The following is a 10,650-nucleotide window of genomic DNA, read 5'->3' on the forward strand; positions in this document are numbered from 1 at the left end:
GTACCTCTTAATTAGTACAGTTCATAAGTACAGCACAGTACAGTAACTTTATTTGTTTTTTAAATATTTAGTAAAATAAAAAATACTTCAACTAACTAATGTTTTGTAATATTCCAAAAATTCTGTCATTTTTATTTTACCCTTCTGATTTCTCCCGTGTTGTCAACTTCTCACTAATGTATGTAGCATTCACTGACAGGAGTGCACTCACTATAGTCCCAGCAAAACACTGTATTGTGACCCCATATCTCACATAGATGAGTTTAATATCGTAGGCAGCACAGTGGCTAAGTGGTTAGCACTTCTGCCTCACAGCACTGGGGTCATGAGTTCAATTCCTGACCATGGCCTTATCTGTGTGGAGTTTGTATGTTCTCCCCGTGTTCGCGTGGGTTTCCTCAGGGTGCTCCAGGTTCCTACCACACTCTAAAAACATACTAGTAGGTTAATTGGCTGCTATCAAAATTGACCCTAGTTTCTCTCTTTCTCTCTCTCTCTCTCTCTCTCTCTCTCTCTCTCTCTCTCTCTCTCTCTGTCTGTGTATGTTAGGGAATTTAGACTGTAAGCTCCATTGGGGCAGGGACTGATGTGAATGAGTTCTCTGTACAGCGCTGCAAAATCAGTGGCGCTATATAAATAAATGATGATATACTGTAATTGTATTATTAAAGTAATTCTATCGTTTTCAAATAAGCATTGCATAGGCGATTGTATTGTGTTTCTAACGCGCAAAGTGATTTATTTTAGCAGATGTAAATAGTCAACAATTCAATACATTATTATATTATGATACAGTACAGTACAGCCAATACCAAAAGATAAATACATACCGCTTGCACTACGCTGCGCTAACCACGGGCACCAGTGAACAGTGATTCACCCTTTGAATACTGTGATCAGTGAAGACTGAACCTGGTGGGGGTGCAACTATGATTATATATACAGTCAGTGTTACACAGTGAACAATAGAGATGACGTAGCTTGCTTCTATAGGTCCAGACAAGGGTGGTTCCAGGGTAAACAGGTCATAGGCTGATTCAATCGAAGGAATTCAAAGGTGGGGGTCATCTCTCCAGGGGATGTGCTCCAGTTACAATGAGTTCATTAGCACATCGCATTCTGATATCAATCTGGCTATTTATTCCCTCACATCAATAACTAGAGTATGCAATATGCGATCTCTTCGGCGATGGAACCGGACAGCTGCTGATGATCAGGGGATTAGTATGATATCAGACATGATACATTTCCCATAACCTGAACCTTAGATAACACTAAAGTGTACATATAATCATAATATATAAACTAATAATAAATAGGGATGTGCACCGGCGACTTTTGAGGTCTCGTGTTTTGTGTTTTGGATCCGGATTTTCGTTATTTTTGGGGTTCGGATTTGTCTCGCAAAACACTTGACGAAAGGTCTCGGTTCGGATTTAAGGTTTTGGATTCGGATTTTTTTTGAAAAAAACATAAAAAGTTTAAAAATCAAGTTTTTGGGCTTATTTTCACTCCTAGGCTATTATTAACCTCAATAACATTCAATAACAAGCATAATTATATAGTTATTAGTCCAAAACGTTGCAACAAGGTATCTTTCTGGACTGCGTAGAGGAGTGGGTCACCACAATATATATTAAAAACCCTGAACTTTTATGATTCGCACCAATAAATGTACCTGGACTGCGTAGAGGAGTGGGTCACCACAATATATATTAAAAACCCTGAACTTTTATGAATCGCACCAATAAATGTACCTGGACTGCGTAGAGGAGTGGGTCACCACAATATATATTAAAAACCCTGAACTTTTATGAATCGCACCAATAAATGTACCTGGACTGCGTAGAGGAGTGGGTCACCACAATATATTAAAAACCCTGAACTTTTATGAATCGCACCAATAAATGTACCTGGACTGCGTAGAGGAGTGGGTCACCACAATATATATTAAAAACCCTGAACTTTTATGAATCGCACCAATAAATGTACCTGGACTGCGTAGAGGAGTGGGTCACCACAATATATATTAAAAACCCTGAACTTTTATGAATCGCACCAATAAATGTACCTGGACTGCGTAGAGGAGTGGGTCACCACAATATATTAAAAACCCTGAACTTTTATGAATCGCACCAATAAATGTACCTGGACTGCGTAGAGGAGTGGGTCACCACAATATATATTAAAAACCCTGAACTTTTATGATTCGCACCAATAAATGTACCTGGACTGCCTAGAGGAGTGGGTCACCACAATATATATTAAAAACCCTGAACTTTTATGAATCGCACCAATAAATGTACCTGGACTGCGTAGAGGAGTGGGTCACCACAATATATATAATAAGAAAACCATCAACTTGTTTGATTCGCACCAATAAATGTACCTGGACTGCGTAGAGGAGTGGGTCACCACAATATATATTAAAAACCCTGAACTTTTATGAATCGCACCAATAAATGTACCTGGACTGCGTAGAGGAGTGGGTCACCACAATATATATAATAAGAAAACCATCAACTTGTTTGATTCGCACCAATAAATGTACCTGGACTGCGTAGAGGAGTGGGTCACCACAATATATATTAAAAACCCTGAACTTTTATGATTCGCACCAATAAATGTACCTGGACTGCCTAGAGGAGTGGGTCACCACAATATATATTAAAAACCCTGAACTTTTATGAATCGCACCAATAAATGTACCTGGACTGCGTAGAGGAGTGGGTCACCACAATATATATAATAAGAAAACCATCAACTTGTTTGATTCGCACCAATAAATGTACCTGGACTGCGTAGAGGAGTGGGTGACCACAATATATATTAAAAACCCTGAACTTTTATGAATCGCACCAATAAATGTACCTGGACTGCGTAGAGGAGTGGGTCACCACAATATATATAATAAGAAAACCATCAACTTGTTTGATTCGCACCAATAAATGTACCTGGACTGCGTAGAGGAGTGGGTCGCCACAATATATTAAAAACCCTGAACTTTTATGAATCGCACCAATAAATGTACCTGGACTGCCTAGAGGAGTGGGCACTGGGCACCACAATAAAATATATAAAAAACCTTCAACAGGTCTGCATTACACTACACATACGGCTGCTCCTCCATCCTCTCCATCATATACATGTTGGAGTTTTAGCGTGTGACAACCTCTTGTTTTTGATAATGTCAGTGCATTTTGAATATTTTTCAATTTGCCCCACACCACTGAATGTACTTTATCTATGATACGCATCTATCTATCTTGACTGCGTAGTGTGGTGGCCCCGGTACACAATTTGGTACCGAGGCCACAATATAATTAAAAAACCCTCCACGTGTCAGAATTCCACCAAACAAGTATCTGGACTGCGTAGTGGAGTGGCCCCGGTACCCAATTTGATACCGGGGCCACAATAAAATAAATACACCCTCCACGTGTCAGAATTCCACCAAACAAGTATCTGGACTGCGTAGTGGGGTGGCCCCGGTACCCAATTTGATACCGGGGCCACAATACCTCCTCCAAACATGGTACAGACAATTTGTCATTGAGATCCCATCAAGTATGTTAAAGACAGACAGGGTCCAAGTGTTATTGGTTGACTTTGTAAACCAAAAAACTGTCCCTGTTGCACATAGTCGTGCAATGAAGACTGACTTTTTCATTTAAAGGCACCATCTTTCAAGTGTAGTGTTTGTAAGTCTAAGTCATATTATACTTTTGGTAAAATTGGTTTATTTTGTTCCTCTTTATGGTAACTACTAATAGAATTAAAGTATTAAATAGAAGCGGCAGTTCCTCTTTATGGTAATTAGTAATAGAATTAAAGTATTAAATAGAATTAAAGTATGAAATAGAATTAAAGTATTAAATAGAATTAAAGTATGAAATAGAATTAAAGTATTAAATAGAATTAAAGTATGAAATAGAGTGGTATAGAGTTGTAGTGTGGTATAGATAGAGTGGTCCCCACAATATAATAATAAAACCCTCAACTGGTCTGAATTCCACCAAACAAGTATCTGGACTGCGTAGTGTGGTGGCCCCGGTACACAATTTGGTACCGAGGCCACAATATAATTAAAAAATTGGGCATCAACTGTCACCGTTGTTTAATATCTGATACACCTAAATATGGACTGCACAGTGGAGTGGCCCCGGTAGTAAATTTGGTGCCGGGGCCACAATACCTCCTCCAACTTCCAAGTGTAGTGTTTATAAAGACAGACAGCGTCGAAGTGTTATTAGTTGGCTTTCTTAACCCTAAAATTGTCCCTGTTGCAAATATTCGTGCAATGGACAGTTACTTTTTTATTGAAAGACTCAAGCTTTCAAGTGTAGTGTTTATAAAATATAAACAACAATACAGTAGTTTTAGAGCACGTCAATACCTCTTGTTTTAAATTATGACACGGCATTTTACTTTTGGTTTAATTTCTTGAATTTTTTAAAATTTGGTTTTACTTTTTGAACATGGCAAACGACTGTTGATTGGTCATATAATGCCAAAAAAAAATTTCTAAGATGGAATTGTCCTTGGGCCCTCACACCCACCCTTATGTTGTTGAAATAGGACATGCACACTTTAACAAACCAATCATTTCAGCGACAGGGCCTACCAAACAACTTTGGCTGAAATGATTGGTTTGTTTGGGCCCCCACACCAAAAAAGCTATTCATCTCTCCCTGTACAGACTAAACAGGCTCTACTGAGGCAAGATGTCGTCCTCATCCTCAACCTCTGATTCCTCTCCCCCTACAGTGTGTACTTCCTCCTCATCACACATTATCAATTCGTCCCCGCTGGACTCCACAACCACAGGTCCCTCTGTAGTATCTGGAGGGCAGTGCTGTACTTCATTGAGGAATTGATTATTCATTTTTATAAACATCATTTTTTCAACGTTCTGAGGAAGCAACCTCCTTCGCAGCTCACTGACCAGGTTCCCCGCTGCACTAAAAACTCTTTCCGAGTACACACTGGAGGGGGGACAACTCAGGTAAAATAGAGCCAGTTTGTACAGGGGCTTCCAAACTGCCTTTTTTTCCTGCCAGTAACAATATGGACTGTCTGACATGTCTACTTGGATGGTGTCAGCAAAGTAATCATCCACAATTTTTTCTATTGTGACAGCATCCAATGCAGCGAGAGTAGACATGTCTGCAATGGTTGGCAGGTCCTTCAGTCCGGACCAGATGTTATCAGCATCCCCGCCAGTGCCTCTTTTGGGAAAACTGAGCTTTTTCCTCGCAGCCATAGATGTGGAAGAAAATGAGGGTGGAGCTGTTGGCATGTCACGGTCCTCTTCAGAGGACAATCTCCTGACCAGCAGGTCTTTGCACCGCTGTAGACTTGTGTCCGCCGGAAACAGAGACACAACATACGCTTTAAACCGAGGATCGAGCACGGTGGCCAGAATGTATTCCTCTGACTTTAAAAGAGTGACCACCCTCGGATCCTGGCAAAGCGTACGAAGGGCTACATCCACAAGAGCTACATGCTTGGTGTAATCGCAATGGCTTACCAGCTCCTCCCTCACTTTCTCCAGCTGCTTCTGCAACAGCCTGATCAGGGGAATGACCTGACTCAAGCTGGCAGTGTCGGAACTGACTGCTCGTGTGGCAAGTTCAAATGGCTGCAGAACCTTGCACAACACGGAAATCAGTCTCCACTGCTCTTGACTGAGGCGCATCCCCACTCCTTTGCCTATGTCGTAGGTGGCTGTGTAGGCCTGAATGGCCTTTTGCTGCTCCTCCATCCTCTGCAGCATATAGAGGGTGGAGTTCCAGCGCGTCACAACCTCTTGTTTGAGGTGATGGCAGGGCAGGTTCATGCTTTTTTGATGTGCCTCTAGTCTGCGGTAGGCACTGGCTGAATGCCGAAAGTGTCCAGCAATTTTGCGCGCCACCGCAAGCATCTCCTGCACACCCCTGTCACTCTTGAGGTAATGCTGCACCACCAAATAATGGTGTGGGCAAAACATGGGACGTGCTGGAAATTGCCCATATTTAATGCCCGCACAATGTTACTGGCATTGTCTGACACCACAAATCCCCATGAGAGTCTAAGTGGGGTAAGCCACTGGGAGATAATTTCCCTCATTTTCTCTAATATGTTGTCAGCGTTGTGCCTCTTATTAAAGCCCGTAATACACAATGTTGCCTGCCTTTGCATGAGCAGCCATTTTGTAGATGCTGCTACTGATGCAGCTGTTGCTGTTGCTGCGGAAGGGGATGCATCTACCCAGTGGGCTGTCACAGTCATATAGTCCTTCGTTTGCCCAGAACCACTTGTCCACATGTCCGTGGTTAAGTGGACAGTGGGTACAACCGCATTTTTAAGAGCACTGAGGACACTTGATCGTACTTCTCTGTACATTTTTGGTATCGCCTGCCTAGTGAAGTGGAATCTCGAGGGGATTTGGTACCGGGGACACAATACCTCCATCAACCCTCTAAATCCCACTCCACTGATGGCGGACACCGGGCGCACGTCTAACACCAACATTGCAGTTACAGCCGCAGTTATACGCTTTGCAATAGGGTGACTACTATCGTATTTTGTGGTCATGGCAAACGACTGTTGGACGGTCAATTGTTTTGTGAAAGACTTAGCGGTCTTACAACTTCCCCTCTGGGAAGATGACCGACTAACAGCAGCAACAGCAGCAGTGGCAGTAGTAGGCGTACCGCTGCAGGATTCCTCGGATGAATCCCGTATTGAGGAGGACTCAGTCTGGCTGCTGACTTGGGCTGCAGGACTGAATCTGATGGAGATTGTGGAGGAAGTTGACGAGGAGGGTGTTGCTGGTGTGTATCCAACTGGACCACGGGATTTAGGTGTCCCTGTACCGATGAGGGTCCTAGCCCCAGTTCCTGAACTAACCACTGAACTATGAAGGTTATTCAGGTGACGTATAAGGGAGGATGTTCCTAGGTGGGCAAGATCCTTACCCCTGCTTATTTGAGCTTTACATAAGCTACATATGGCCATACATTGGTTGTCTGGATTTGGATAAAAATAACTCCAGACCGAAGAGGTGCATTTTTTGGTCTTCTGACCAGGCATGACGATGGGCTTTTTCATCCCATGGACATCAGCTGTTTCCCCCCCTGGTGCCTCATTTACAATAACCACATCACCATCCTCATCATCAAGTTCCTCCACAGCGCCAGCTACATCATCAATAGCCTCCTCCCGAGCCACCTCTTCCCGTACAGTGATGGGAAGGTCAGGCTTGACAACCACCAACATCCTTGGACTCGCCTTGTGGATTTGTGATAATTTCTCTTTAGAAGGCAGAGTTGTTTGCTGTTTTGTTGCTGACAGCATAACTCTCTTCAATTTTTTGTAGGGGGGGGAGGAGGAGGAGGGCTAAGATCCGTGGGTGAAGCTGAACCACTAGTCATGAACACGGGCCAGGGCCTAAGCCGTTCCTTGCCACTCCGTGTCGTAAATGGCATATTGGCAACTTTACGTTTCTCCTCAGATGATTTTAAGTTTCTCTTTTTGCTACTTTTTCTTAACTTGGGCTTTTTGGATTTTACATGCCCGGTACTACGAGATTGGGCATCGGGCTTGGAAGACGACGTTGATGGCATTTCATCGTCTATGTCATTACTAGTGGCAGCAGCTTCAGCATTAGGAGGAAGTGGGTCTTGATCTTTCCCTACTTTATCCTCCAAATTTTTGGTCTCCATTATATGTAGCACAAGATACTGCAGAATGTGTGAACTTGGTATTATTGCAGTACCAATGGACTTATACTGCTGGATTGGTTTTGCAAATTTGGTTATAATTATTATATATTTTTTTTTTTTAACATTTTTTATTTTTTTTTACTTTTTTTTTATTTTTTAAAAACTTGGGAATAATGGGGAAATAACTATGCCCTTAGAAGCACAGAGCACAGGACACAGCACCACTGGACTGAACAGGACACGGCACAGGACCCAGCAGCACTACGGAACTCAGCAGGACAGAGCACAGGACACAGCACCACTGGACTGATACTGCAGAATGTGTGAACTTTGTAATATTGCAGTACCAATGGACTTATACTGCTGGATTGGTTTTGCAAATTTGGTTATAATTATTATATATTTTTTTTATTTTTTAAATTTTTTATTTTTTTTTACTTTTTTTTTATTTTTTAAAAACTTGGGAATAATGGGGAAATAACTATGCCCTTAGAAGCACAGAGCACAGGACACAGCACCACTGGACTGAACAGGACACGGCACAGGACCCAGCAGCACTACGGAACTCAGCAGGACAGAGCACAGGACACAGCACCACTGGACTGATACTGCAGAATGTGTAAACTTTGTAATATTGCAGTACCACTGGACTTTTACTGCTGAATGTGTGAACTTGGTAATATTGCAGTACCAATGGGCTTATACTGCAGGATTGGTTGTGCAAATTTTGTGGTAATTAAAAAAAATTAAAGTAGTTTTTGGTATTTTTTAAAAAACTTTTTTTTATTTTTTTAAACACAGGGGAATATTGGGGAAATAACTATGCCCTTAGAAGCACAGAGCACAGGACACAGCACCACTGGACTGAACAGGACACAGCACAGGACCCAGCAGCACCACTGACCTCAGAAGGACAGAGCACAGCACACAGCACCACTGGACTGATACTGCAGAACACAGCACAGCACAGCACAGCACAGCACAGCACAGAACTAAACAGCACAGCACAGAACTAAACAGCACAGCACGAGATCTACCAGGACAGAGGACCACCTAACACACCCTCCCTCTACCCTGATCAATGCCCGAGTGAAGATGGCGGCGACTAGCGGGGAATTTATAGGATCCGAGTATCGCGAGATCCGACAACGGGATTATGAGTCAGAGCCTCAGTTTCACATTTGAATTTGGCGCCAATACCCGGATCTGTCTCGGATCCGACTCGGATCCGCAACGTTCGGGTGGGCTCGGATTTCATAAATCCGAGTGCGCTCATCCCTAATAATAAACCAAATACTGTCTGCTCATAAATTACTCTGTAATGGATCCAATATGAATATGAATTACATAAATAACTAAATGTTGTCATGCGAGTGTGTATGTGCGTATTTTACCGTGCGATCGCCGTATGCCACGTGTAGCGTGGCATACTGAGTGCAATCGGCCAATAAAACAATATTAACCAATATACTTTCGTTCATCCAATTATACGACTTCGACAGTATATATACACTGTATCTGTTCCCCTTGAACATGTGTCTATTCTGTTACCTTTAATTCTGGTGAAATACAAATGGTTTTGTCTCTGAGTATAAAATGACCTCCAAAATGTTTACTTTCCCAGCACTGATATGATATTATCCCAGAGTGTTGCAATCCTGTTTTGTCATTTTCCAGTGGGATTTGCCTGTTTATTTGCTCTACCCCAGTAACAGCTGTAACAAGATTGTTATATAGTTCTGAGTATAAACCGTGCATGAAAAATCATAACTGCTATAAACCTGAAAATGTAATCAGCTCAAATTACAACATTTATATTCACAATTTGTTGAAATGAATGATGAATCTTTCTATTACATAGGCTGATTAAGCTGTGCTAAATTACAATGTTACACATTAAAATACAACCTGATAGTAGCTACCTTATTTACAGTAGATTTAACTCTTTATAATACAAGCTTTTTAAGGTCTGTCCTTTCCGCTATGTTGTAGATGGATTCATGTTCATCCAATATCAGCATGCATCTTCCCACGAACATGGGTGAGTCCATTTACATAAGAGCGCTGGCTATGATGCTGTTACCTTGGATCGCAAGACGTCTTATTACTGCTTCACTGGCCCGCAGGTGAGGGTGGGGCCCAGGCATGAATCCGAATCCGATTGATCATGCATTTCACTTGATGAAGACAAAACTGAAGGGAAAATGCCCCAAGAACAAGCAGGAACTGAAGACATTTTGGTCCCTTAAAAAGTGGGAGGCACATATAGAAACCGTTGTAATTCCTACACCGTTCACCTGATTTGGATGTAAATTCCCTCAAATTAAAGCTGAAAGTCTGCAGTTAAAGCACATCTTGTTAGTTTCATCTCAAATCCATTGTGGTGGTGTATAGAGCCCAAAATATGAGATTTGTGTCGATGTCCCAATATTTATGGACCTGACTGTATGTATTTGGCACAAAGCATTGTGGGTCGTCAAAATACCACATGATATCAGTGGTCACAGCAGAGGACCCTTAAGTTCTGTGATAGTGAAAGTCCCATCACAGTCCTCTCTGAGGTGAAGACATTGGTTATGCACCTACTCTGCTGTACATTATCATAATAGAAAAATTTCAGTGATGTCAGCTCTGCTCTGAAGAGCAGAGCTGGACAGCGCATGTGTGGAGGGATCACATGATCCCTCCCTGTCACTCACCGCTCTCTCTGCAACTATAGTTGCAGAGACAGAGCGGAGGTGTTTGTGTGCATGTCCAGGTCTTCGAACTGCACATGCGCAATTGCAGTATGATGAGGAACGAAGAAGACCTGGAGGAGATCTGGAGACAGCGCATTACGAAGAGGACGCGGTAAGTATTTTTTTTTATCACAGAAACAGCAGTTTATCTGAACTGCTGTTTCTGTATTGCGTTCTTCATAAATTTGAGAAATAGTCCAATCCTT

This window comes from Mixophyes fleayi, chromosome 11 (genome assembly GCF_038048845.1).
Source record: "Mixophyes fleayi isolate aMixFle1 chromosome 11, aMixFle1.hap1, whole genome shotgun sequence".
Taxonomy (NCBI): Eukaryota; Metazoa; Chordata; class Amphibia; order Anura; family Limnodynastidae; genus Mixophyes; species Mixophyes fleayi.